The sequence below is a fragment of the Doryrhamphus excisus genome, chromosome 7 (assembly GCF_030265055.1).
Source record: "Doryrhamphus excisus isolate RoL2022-K1 chromosome 7, RoL_Dexc_1.0, whole genome shotgun sequence".
NCBI lineage: Eukaryota > Metazoa > Chordata > Actinopteri > Syngnathiformes > Syngnathidae > Doryrhamphus > Doryrhamphus excisus.
This window is the reverse complement of record NC_080472.1, coordinates 13,715,860-13,728,954: the sequence shown is the minus strand read 5'-3', so window position 1 is coordinate 13,728,954 and position 13,095 is coordinate 13,715,860. Positions and strand designations below refer to the sequence as shown.

Sequence of the window (13,095 nt, the reverse complement as noted above, 5' to 3'; positions counted from 1 at the left end):
TTCACCATGCCCCGTCGTGATAACAGGCTTTGCTACACATCGTAATCTAAACTGCTTAAAATTGTGGATCCTCTTGACAGTTATGATTTTGTTGTCAGTCTAACATCTAGCCTTTATCATGTGTGGTTGAGAGGACACCGACTTGGATATGGGCATGCCCAGTTGAGTGATGGCTACCAGGAAATATTTTTTCCCAGTGTGAGGCAAAGCTCATTTTGTTTAGATTATGCAAGCATCAGACAGAAGTGGTTGGAGTTCCCTATTCCTGGCCAGCAAGAGAAAATATGCTTGCGTGTCAACGGCACTTCACATGGGACTGTTTTGTGAAAACGGCTAATTGTTGAAGTCCGATACCTTCCCAAAGTTACTAGATCATGTTGAAGAGTCAGAAGAGAAAGCTGTATGTAACAATTTATCTGCGTCCTAAGTATGTTTATTTTGTGGAAGAAATTTAATAAAAGGTGTTCAGCAGCTGTCCGGAAGTCCTTGGGAGTGCTTAGTAGTGTGACCAATCGCAGCAGAGTGGGTTCGGCGGAAGGTGTGCCTGGCGGAGGACCAGGGGTGGATTCAATTACACAGAGGCAGGTAATCCATGGAAACACTGGGAATAGGTACGGAATCTAGAAGGTCTAGAAAGCTTTCTGTGCTGGTCTATAGGAGCTGGTAGCTGCTCTATAGGAGTCCACAACTCAATACAAAGGCCTGAAAATGAGTATAATATGTCCCCTGTGACATATATATATATATAAGATGTCCTCATTAGTTGCACTACATTATGTATGCAGTGCAAATATACTACTACTACTAGAAGCCCTTTTGATTATGCATGTGTACTTCCTGAAGTGGCTGGTGAGAGTGTTTCATGCTTGCTATACTGGTCGAAAGTTGTTGCAGAAGCAGTATGAGGGTTGCTGATAATATACAATACATAAACACAATCTTGCCTTATGACCTTTGTTTTGCTTCACACTAGTACTATTTAACCGAAACACGTCCCAAACTGTTCTTGACCCTCGCAGTGGCTGTAACTCAGTCGTCGCTGCTGTGCTGCTATTGTTAAGTTCAGTTGTAGAGCTCATAAAAAGTGTTCTCACAAGAACGGTACACAAACGTAAGCACAATATCAGTGGAGGGATATACGTATTTTATAGTATAACTTTTATGCATTCATCCAATCATTTATATTCTCAATGCTTATTTTGGTCATTTAGACACACTTTGGGGTTACAAAGTTGGGTTAACACCCCACATTCCTGGGATGGATATCAATAAATTAATCATTAATACTTCTGTTGGTTGTGTAATTGATTAATCGTCTCTTGACGCAAAAAAATGGCCATGATCCAACTCAGCGAGGCAGGTGAGTCATAGCCCGTGCTTCATTGCCGTCCATATGCAGACAGAAATAATATGGCGTTGTGTAAATATTTTGTTTGACGTCTGTTGTGTACAATAGCAAATAATTAAATTAGCTAATTAGCTCTGGATTAAAAAACATTAATGGAAGTAGTTCTATTTAAAGTACCGTAATTTTTGGACTATAGAGCACACAGGTATAATCTGCACCCACTAAAAAAAAAAAAGATTTGAATGCAACATGGGATATTTAGTACACATGTTCCATGTTCCATGAATAGTTAAACTGTAGCCGACCACAAAAGTCATTCATCGCCATGCCCCTCCTCCTGGGAACTAAAACCACTCAAGTCATCTTCTTCATCATCACATTTGAACAGCCTCACAATTTCTTCATCACACACATTGTCAGTCTCTCACTTTTTTTTTCATTGTTGCCCTTTGTGTCACTTTTGTCTCGTTAGCCATTTAATTTGAGCTAAAGCGCTCAGTAGTCTTTCCAAGCCTGTTAGTGACAGTGGAGTAGTCCAAACAAGCTGTCGTAATTCTACAGTTCATTAAACTTAGTTAATATAGGTCGCTGCATAAGTCTTCAAAATGTCATATTACTGTAACATTCACTTCACTCGTCTACATCACTGCTTTCTGATGGCAAGAAGCGTCATGGCAAATTTTAAGTTTTAAACCATAAATCAGCCGCATCAAAGCATGAGAAAATGTAGCATCTTATACACCAGAAATTGCCCTGTGATGGGCTGGCGACCAGTCCATAGTGTACCCCGCTGTCTCTTGCCCGAAGACAGCTGGTATAGGCTCCAGCACCCCCGCGACCCTCGTGAGGATAAGCAGTACAAAATGAATGAATGAATGAACACCAGAAATGATGCTTTAGAACATTGGTTGCGCTACTGAGCTATTGTTATGAAAGTCATGCATGTGACACTTGCCACATTATTTTGTTTACAATAAACTCTTCAGCGCTATTAATGCTGACTGAGCAGTTACCTGGTTCAGTTGCTGTTGTGAAATATATATGTTGAAATGACTATGTGGTTAGAGAAAGCTAGACTTTACTTGACACTTTCTCATGCACACCACATCATTTGGTCTTTGCCTAGAAAACTAAAGTAAACACTGTTTAGTGTGGCTGTTGTATAATTGTATTTTCTAGGGATGTCCAATATTGGCTTTTTTGCTGAAAACCCTGACCTGGTCCGATTTAGAAAGATATTGTTTTAAATTCAGTATGACCCAAAATGTATTTCAGAGCAAATACCATTAAGAGCAATTTATGTCGAAACGAATGCAGTTTGTGACTCATAAAGTGACTCATTCACATCTGCCCACAAACACGTATTAGCTTCGACTAGAACCTTCCAAAGATGTAATTAAATTTATGTTTGAAAGACAGTCAAAGGAGCATACATTCACATTGCAGTACTGCCAAGACACAGATATTGACGCTGTGACAGCAACATGATGAAAAAGGGTAGGAGCAGTCAAGGCTAAAAAATTGTCAAGTAGTTGCCTCCACTCAAATAGATAGCAAGTAAACAACATATGGAGTAACTCTTCAGGTCAGAACCTAGTTGTCCCACACCTTACCACTCCTTTGAGTGGAAAAATGTACATGTCCAAGGGTGAAAAACCATCTCTGAACAAAGGGGGGGGGTCAGAGACAGGTTGCATGTGCTACGTGAATTCAATGAAAACAGCAGCAAAAGAAATCTGTGAATAAAACCCAGAAGCTGGGTTTGAGGTATCATGAATGGTCAGGGTCCAACAGCTCTCTTCAGCTCTGCATGCACTTTAAAATGTTGTTTGTGCTACTCATCTGTTGGTGTAAAAAATGAACTCATGAGCTGTATTAATGCAGTCTGAGAAATTTGCTCATTATCGCTATGAGAACATTGATTTTGTTGCTGATGTGTTGTGCAATATACCTAGTGCACCACGGGGGCATAACAACAAATATGGATGTGCAATACCCATGCCAAGAAAATACACCCACGCATTCCCACCGCAAGGTATGCTGGGTATCTTGTGGTATGTTTTCTCCTACATTTGCAGTGTTTGTTGCATTTTTGCTAGATTGCAAAATATGTTGAGGAGGGCGTCAGACAAGTAATCAAGGAGTGAAACCAATGTTATTGTTTGTAGTTCTCCTACTCAGCATGCCTTGCGGGCCATTTAAGTTGTGTTATGTTTAGTGCTTATGAGTATGAGTGCTTTAGTGAGTATGTTGTTCTGCTTGATACCGACTATATATAGACCCCCCCACCCTCGCTAAATTTTTATAACCCAATGTGGCAGACAAGTCACAAAGTCACAAACCACCCCTGGTTTAGTCAGATGATTTGCGTCAGCTTCTTATTTAGGGGGGAGCATGGATGACTCCAGTCTACTGTGGTTTTGTCCAAAACATTTGTCTTCCAGTCTAGTGCAAATGATGACTCATGGATCAATCAATGTATCTGCAAAAAGAGATATGGCGTTCCAATGCTGGCTTTATGAAAGAGCAGCCTTTATTTGCACACAGGCTTTATTTACAAGCTTGCCAAGAGACCATGACGTTGCTCCTTCACTCGCCCACACTTTCAAATAAAAACACCCACTGCACCATGTGATGCCAAGAGAGCCATTAGGGATGAATGTTTTTGCGAGGAGATTTTGTCGAGTCATGGTGACGATGCATAGGACAGATCGGAGGCTCTCCTGACCGTCACTCTTCAGTCATTAGGAGAATTTTGAAAAAGAAAGCATGGGAGTTTTTTGCTGACTAGATTGCAGCCAAAATGCATTCATCATGCTCCTTGCATTTGTATTTGGTGCCATGTTTCCAGTTCAAATTTAATAGTGTTATGTTTTCTGACTCACTGTTTTGCAGGCTTCAGAAGTATGTCACACTTAAAACAAGTGTAGTGTAATATAAAGTGCTCTCCCGGGAGGGGGGGGGGGGGGGGGGGGTTAATCATGTTAGTGTGTGGTTATTGGCTTAGAAATGAATAAATAGCCGGCTTTACTGTAAGGGGGTGATGTGTCATGATTAAGTCATGACCCGTTTCCCTCTCTTACACACACACACACACACACACACACACACACACACACACATCTCCTTGCTTTTCCAGTTAACTTCAGTTCTACAAGCAAGTAAAAAAACAGCTATTTTTACCCTCATCTTCAAATTGGCTCATTAAGAGGAGAAAAAGGCCTCACAACATCACTAGACAAAAGAGAGCAAGAGTGATGCGTTCCCGTAACTGAGCCCAAACAAAGCCAGATGTTTGAAATTCTCCAGAAGGAGTTTTGGTCCGCTGGAAAATTGCGGCGAGTACAAATACGTCATCTTTGTTTATGTTCTAGAGGTACGGGAACTCTTGAGCCTGTTGTTTTGTTTTTTTTGAGTTGGGCAGTGTTGTTCACTCACAGGAAAATATCTGTGTGTTGGAATTAGTACGCACCTAAAAAAAGACTAAACCACAAATCCCACTTTCCAGCATTCCACGCTAATGTCATCAGGTCTTGGAAGTGACCCACTGCCAAATTTCAAACAAACACAGAATTGGTTGTATTACAACAGGTGCACTAAGAGTTGGTTTTGGAAAACTCATGTGGGTCGGGCAGGGACACCTGCTCCATAAGATAGCAGCTTTATCTACCTCTGACTGCGCTTGAAAATATTGGTTACACTACTCATCTGTTGGTGCAAAACTCTTGAATTTGTACCGGGAACTACTATAGCTGACCTGTCCTTTTTTCTTTCCACTTTCTAATGCACTCCAAATCATCCTTAGAGGTTTTTTTAAAAAGTAAGTTGCGATGTGTAATTTCAGAAATAACACAAATGATCACCTGCTTCAAATTAATATCCTTTTTGCGGGTTAGGTAAATAAACCACAGCTATAATTACAGTATTCATAATTGGATTTATTAATGCTTAATTTGTTTAGTTCCAAAATACTACAAAAGATAGTTTAATAAATACTAGGGATGCACCGATCAAGGTTTTGTTATTGACTCCAATCATCAAAATGGGCCGAAACTGATCACATGGATTAATAATACAAACATATAAAGGGGAAATGTCAATTCCAAGGTGTTTACATGTGTGGAAGTGGTCTTCATCCACACATTCACACATTATGAACGCATATTGTTTTGCGAAATAAAACACAATTTAACCGACCAGAACAAGAGACCAGATCAAGGGTAGAGGTTGGGTCACCGTTGATGCACTACACCAGGGGTGGGCAAACTTTTTGACTCGCGGGCCGCATTGATTTAATAAAATTGACGGGGGGTGGGGGGGCAGACTGTATAGTATTTTACACGTGACAGTCCATTTGTACACGTATATTTTTACACATATTTTACATGTAAAAGTGTCATGTAGTCTGCTATATGTGCACTTTGAGATCATTTATTTGATGTAAAGTGCATTATAAATGTATTGTGATTATTATTGTTATCATTATTATTATATTAATAATGATAAATATAAATTATATTAATATTTTTTATTCATAATTTTATTAATAATGATATTTTTATTTTTATTTTTTACGACCAGTCCAGGTGTACCCTGCCTCTCGCCCCAAGACAGCTGGGATAGGCTCCAGCACCCCCGCGACCCTTGTGAGGATAAGCGGTAGAAAATTAATGAATTATTATTATTATTATCATTATTATTATTATTACAACCAGTCCAGGTGTACCCCGCCTCTCGCCCCAAGACAGCTGGGATAGGCTCAGCACCCCCGCGACCCTCGTGAGGATAAGCGGTAAAAAATGAATGAATTATTATTATTAGTATTATTACTATTATTATTATTATTACTATTATTATTACGACCAGTCCAGGGTGTACCCCGCCTCTCGCCCCAAGACAACTGGCATAGGCTCCAGCACCCCCCGCGACTCTCATGAGGATAAGCGGTAAAAAATGAATGAATTATTATTTTAATTATTATTATTATTATTATTATTATTATGTGCTTGTGTCCCTTTTTTCAGGAGCATTTTGTAAACAACAGACCATATCAAATAACGAAATTGATAAAACAGCTACTTCAACCATCAAAAGGTTGGCTCAAGCCATGATGCCAGGTTGTATGTTGAGTTTAAATGAAATATTTTGGAAAGAACAGGCGGGCCATATTCAAATACTTGACGGGCCGGATGTGGCCCCCGGGCCGTAGTTTGCCCACCCCTGCACTACACTGTTGATAGGGATGTCATATAACTTTATTAAAAATGTAACTATCCCTTTAACTACTAAATCATGCTTTTTTGTGGTTGAATGCAGCCTATCAGTAAACATTTTTATAAATAGTTAAGCAAACTTTATCTATTTTTTGCCCAAATGAACTAATATACAAATAAGGTATAAGAAAACTGATTCAAATTGTTATATGCAGTATTATACACTGATCCCCAGGTGTCAGTAGGTGAAAAATACACGCATCAGACTTGATCGCCGGAACAGGCTTTTATTACAGGTTGCCATTATCTCACAACAGCCACAATCATAACATGATCATCATGCTGTAATTTCAACTCCCAACGTCACTTCCTGTCCATTTATTGCAATTATATCTACTATATTGGGTAATATGTGTGTAAAGGTGACCGACCATAGGCTTATTGTGTTATTATTATGGACACAAAATCATGAAGCTCCCTATTCAGGAAAAAATAAGAAAAATCTTTAGCAATCGGCTTGAGTCTTCTCGTATGATCCTTTTGTTTCCACTCACTATTGTTCCTCTCTAAGCTGCAGGGTTTGCTGCAAACAAATGAGATCGTATCACAAATGGTCACCGGAGACGCATGAAGAAAGCAATACCAAGTGTGAACACATGTACTCAGATGTGATCAGATCTCAGGTTTTGAACAATGTCTCTGTGATGTAGGCACCTTTTAGAGGGCTTCACATGTTCGGACAAAAACACATTTTGTTGTCAGGTTTCATTTTTAAAAAGGTAATTGCAGCCACAAACGTCACAATTTTCATGACAGTATTTTAGCAGGTTGGGCATCTACTGGAGTGGAGGTGAATATTTGAGGAAATGCATCACACTGTGGTTTAATGACAAGGTTCTATGTTGGACCTGGTGATTAACTGAGGTTGGACGTCTATTGGACTGGAGGTGAATATTTGAGGAAATACAGTATGCTGTAGTTTAATGACAAGGTTCCATGTTGTACCTGGTGATTATTTGAGGTCGGGCTGGAGGTGAATATTTGAGGAAATACATCATACTGTGGTTTAATGACAAAGTTCTATGTTGTACCTGATGATTATTTGAGTTTGGGCGTCTATTAAAGCAGCGGCCATCATTTTAAGAAATACAGTATATTGCGAGCAGAAATCATTATTTGAGGAAATAGACATCCAGAACTCATCACAGGGTACAACATCAAATCTTATCAATAGAATTATCATCTGAGGAGTATGGCTTGTTTTGTTTTAATGGCAGGATCCTACATAGCACTCGGTGATTGATTAGAGCATGGCATCAATTGGAGTGGAGGCCTCCAATTGAGGAAATACAGTGTAGTAATGTTGATTTTGAGTCAACGAGCATGGCATCAGATGAATTACTTTCTGCTTGGCTTCACCGTAAAAGCTATTTTTCGGCATCAACTATCTCATTCTTGTCAGATCGCTCACTGCTGATTGCAGAAAGTACACAATGGATTGCTCCTGATGTGTTTTCTTTTTTTTTGAGCAGTTCAACCTAGGTGGAGGTCCATGCTGGAATGAGGATTTTATGTTGCCTACGGGGCGCAAAAGATTGTTTTGCAAATTCTACCTAGCAACCAAGCATTTTTTAAAATTAAATTAAATCAGATGGTATGGAGTCAACAAAAATGCTCAACGTCAAAGTGTTTCAGCCTTTCTTTAGATTATAAACACACTTTTGTACAAAATCTCAATCTGTGCTCAATTTGTGACTGACATGATGAGGCCCAAATACAGACCAGTTGTACTATCCTAGATTGATCCGTTCTGCTCCCATCAGCAGCATACCCTGACATACCTCTACACGCTGGGGCTCATGTTATGGATATGGTTTTGGACCAAGTACTAATTGGAAACCCTGGCGGTTATTTGCTTTTGTGACCACATAGCCTGCCATGATTCCTTTAGAAAGCAGCTCATCAGGTCGTGTGGTTGTAGAGGACCCCAGTGTATCCCTCTAGGTATCTTGAGTTATCTCCTGCACACAGAAACAAAACAGCCGCAAGCCAACATTCACACAATAAGGTCCAACACCTGTGAGTTTTGGATGCTTTCCATCTTGAAAAGTTGGATTTGTGCCTACTTTCAGTCTCCGTTTGCGGGAAAAGGGAAAGGAAAACAACTTCCTTAGATAGTCTGAGGATTTGACCAATGAGTGATTATCATTGTATCTTTCATTTTTATTTCAGGTTTTGTGTCCAGTTCTCCTGGGATGCAACATACTGTACAACACATACTGTATGTTCAATGTGACAACTGATAAGGGGGTGGCGTCCTTGACGGGAAGACATGGGGGAAGGGCTCATCAGTTTATGGCCCTGAGGTGCCGGATGTGTCTGACAAGCCTGCGTTTGAAAGCAAGGTCCAGTGGGAACATTTGGAGTCAGGGATCAAAAATGATTATTTTTTTAAACAACACATTGTATGCGCCCTTTGGGAAGCACATATCCACTTGTCATCGATTCAAAATGCTGAATCACTGTTGTTCCGAAAGTGGCTGTATTATTATTTATGTATTCTTTATGTTCTTGAATGTACATCACTTGCATATTTACTTCTTTTGTTGTAGCTTCATCATGCAGTCTAAGAAAAAAAAAACAACGTTAACATTTTCCATAATGCATTTTTTCTGAGTAAAGCATTTCATTGGAGGACAAGCGGTATATGGATGGAAGGAGCTGCAATGCTGCCTCTGTCCACTAGAGGGAACCAAAGGAGCCCAGAAAGAGGCTGACGTCATTGCAGCTCTCCGGCAGGCACCAAGGAAATGCTTTGTCTGGACGAATTTTTACTTGAAACTCATATTAATACTTGTATATTTCCTAGCTACCTTTTGGGTGTTAAGTTGTTGTGTGATTAAGTTAGTGTTATTAGATGACACAGTGAGTCAGTCTGTTATATTGATAAATTACCTCCTGTGATTTCCGATGGCTCGTTGTGAGTTCACTGATATCGATGTGTTGAGTTACTGAATTAATATTTAAACACAATTAATGACACACCTTTTATGGTCGAGGACATGGGTTTGATTCCTCGCCAGGGTTGTGTCAGGAAAGGGCTTCCAGCCTCATGCATCATGTCGTCTCCATCCATGCAAATAAAATGTTTTAATACATGAAATCTCCCTCCACAGATGGATGCATTGTGGATCAATATGGAGGATGACGTGCTCATCAAGCGTAGGAGTCAAGCGTAGAGACACCAATATCTCTGTGTATGTGCCTCGACAAGTCACTTCCTGGGAGAGAATGCAACAGGAAGCCAGCAGACAAGCCAACAAGGAGAATGCAGCCCACCTCGACAAGGAGGCCTTTCTTTCCCAAGTTGTGTGTATGTGTGTGTGGTGCTGAGGCGGATAGTGTGCATAAAAAGCTTAAAGGGCAAGTTTTTTCAATCATTGAGAATACAGAGTTTGCAGCTGACATCCAAAAGGGATTTGCCTGATAGTATTTGGACTTGGTATTTTTGCAATAGGGACTATTAAACATCTTATTGAGGCTCTATGACTAAAGTGTTTACGTTTGGGTTTTAAAAACAGCAGAGCGCTCCTGTCATACACAACAACACAAGATCTTTGACTGGCATGAACAGACTGTTTCTGTCCTTATTTCTGACTTTGTGGTTTAATTAATGACTCCTATGGAATGGAGTGAAACTCTTAGCTTTCTATCGCAAAAAGACTTGAAATACCTGAGATCACCTACACTGCCTAACTTTCAATTTAATACAATCATTTTTGACGGGTTTAGTGACACCTAGTGGTGATTGACTTAATTGCATCTTGATATGTGAATGGGCAAAAGAGAAGTGGGAGCAAAAACAAGCGCAATAATCAGTTAATGATATATGTTGCCATTAAACCATTGAATTCATGCTATTTAAAATCTTCTGTGCTAAGGAGTACCCAACATTGCGCCACGTTTCTTGAACATTTTCTTGGATATTTCAACTCCATTCCTCATAATATTAAGTTTATTCTTATAAAATTGAGACATTTTTTTCTCATTAGAATACCACTTTGTTTTTTTCTTTTTGTAAATGTCATCATAAATTATTTCCATCATATTTTGACTATTCTAGCAACAAGGTCTTAATTTTGCAAAAATTACCACTTTATTCGTTGTTTTTTTTGTCTGATTAAAATTTGAATATTTTTTCTTCTGTTTTCCCCATAATATTTTGACTTTATTCTTGTAAAATTACCACTTATTTTGTTTTACATTTTTTGCTGTTATTTTGAAGTTACTTGTTAAATTCTATTTTCAGAATGTGCCACAGGCACAATAAATACAATAACAAACAGCCGCAGGCCGCAAATGGACCGCAAGTTGCACTTTGGACAACTTTGATATAATTTAATGACACATCAACTCTACATTCCAGAAATCTGCCACATGATTAGTTTTATATACCAGAGGTGGGAGAAAGTCTGTGTTTTGCAAGTCTTTGATATAACAATTTGTAGTAAAGATCCAGGAACTTTTTCAACTGAGGAATATTCCGTTTCTATGAGAACTAATGAGAATTAAACCAAAATTTGGTGCGACTGTCACATTCTGCATCTATGCAAACATAAATATTTGACATTTATGCATGTAGACTATTACCATTAGTCTGGAATAGTCTTTACCTGGCATTTTTGCAGAACACTGAATGATTTTGTTATTTTACATCATCAGAATGAAACACTGGACAAAGTTTTTAGGTTGCCCAACAATGTTCCAATATCAACAATAATGTTACAATATAATTCCCTTGTATTACACAGAATTGTTTGAGCAAATGCTTTCCTGTATCCAATAACTTGTTCCAAGAGTTTGTAAGCACACAAGAAAGGTTCAATTTTCCTGGAATTTTGCACCCCAGTGATAGTAGACGTTGCAAGATGTCTGCCCCCAGAAGCTGATTTCACATGGTGGTTTAGATGTATGTTCGCTTTGTCTAGCACCATTTGAAATCAGTGTTCTTGAGGACAGGAGCACGACCTCCACACCCCCACCCCACCGACCTTCAGGCAGTGTCAGGTGGGGGTCAAGCTGTTCCCTCACTCTGCTCTTTTTTCCACTACCAGATAACCGATTTCCTCTGGTGCATAGAGCCCTGCTGAGTCCTTCTAGCACCATTTGAAATCGGTTATAAAACCGTGGATCAGTGCATCTGTCCAACACACCAGTGAAAAATAGACACACAGGTACATAGTACATGCATATTTATTAAGAAAATGTCACCCCCACGCAAGTCAAGGTCAAAGTCCGACAGCATTTGCATTCCTTTTCCTGTCGCCACTGGGTGGCGCTGAGACAAATTCAGGAAGTGAAGTTTTTTTTGTGTCGGGAAAAATCAGATACTGATATCACATTTTGACACTGATATCGGGTTGATAATTATCGGACATTCCTAAAAATATGAATTTCAATATTCTGATATATGAAAAAATACTGTTTGTTACCCTCGTCTGCATTGCTTTTCAGACGAGTCTTTGCTACTTTGCTAATGCAGTGGAACCTTGGTTAGCGTCATTAATCCATTCCAGAACATCTGACTCTAAACAAACACACTGCAACTGAATCCCACCCATAAGAAATAATAAATCCACAATGAATCCAGTTAGTGGATGAATGTGCTGTAGCCCACAGCAAAAAGTACCCCGGCCCGCACTTTGGACACCCCTGTGCTATATAGGAACTAGGAAAATACTCACCATATGCAAAGAACACAGGAGGTATAGGTCAAATCTATCACACTGACACAAAACACACAAACGTATCCCTTCCTTGCTGGCTCAACTAAAATAGTGTGCTAATTACAAAGAAGAGACCGTTGCGTCGCGTGAGAAAACTTGCAATATGAGGTGGCAAGGCAGGAAACACAAATAAGAGTCCAACCGGAACTAACCACCAACCACTTCACCTGTCACACAGACGATGACATCACCTCTGGTCTAAAGTGAGTTGATGAAGGTTGTTTACATTTAATCTAAATGGAATGAAGTCAAAGCAGGTGTTAGAGACAGCAAGATCATCCAAAACAATGAATACAACCAAAAAATACATACGTTGTTTTTTTTTTTTTAGCACCTAATGGTGACTATAGCTGGCGTATAACCTTTCAATTCGTTTTAATAACATTAATGGACCAAAGGTAATGATTAGGAAACGCCTCGTCAAAGAAGTGTATGTACTTATGTTAATAATAAAAAACCAGCAAGATTTTAAAATAGCAGTCAAGCTAGCACTGTATCGTTACGGCTGTCCTGCAAACAAACGCAGTTGCGCCAAAATGGCACTAGATGTCAGCAAAAGCCCACTTATGATCAAAACTTCAGCACTACAAAAACAATACACACTTTTCACATCTTTTTTATTTTTTACACAAAACATTATGGTTACTTGGGGATTTTCAGTTTAGTGTTAAATACTGACAAACTAAACATGGCAAGGGCAGGGTGGGCGGGAGTGGAACTTTTATACAGGGGGGCCAGAATTTGGTGC

At 39.4% G+C, this 13,095-nt stretch overlaps 1 long non-coding RNA gene across 3 annotated transcripts in view; it reads left to right on the top strand.

The window, feature by feature from the left end:
• Positions 1-13,037, top strand: part of LOC131132815 (uncharacterized) — a 38,596-nt gene extending 25,559 nt beyond the window's left edge. For all 3 annotated transcript variants that reach the window (XR_009130440.1, XR_009130438.1, XR_009130439.1), the window contains one exon: positions 9,738-13,037. This is a non-coding gene — a long non-coding RNA (uncharacterized LOC131132815). The remainder of the gene's footprint in view (positions 1-9,737) is intronic.
• The last annotated feature ends 58 nt before the right edge of the window (positions 13,038-13,095 follow it).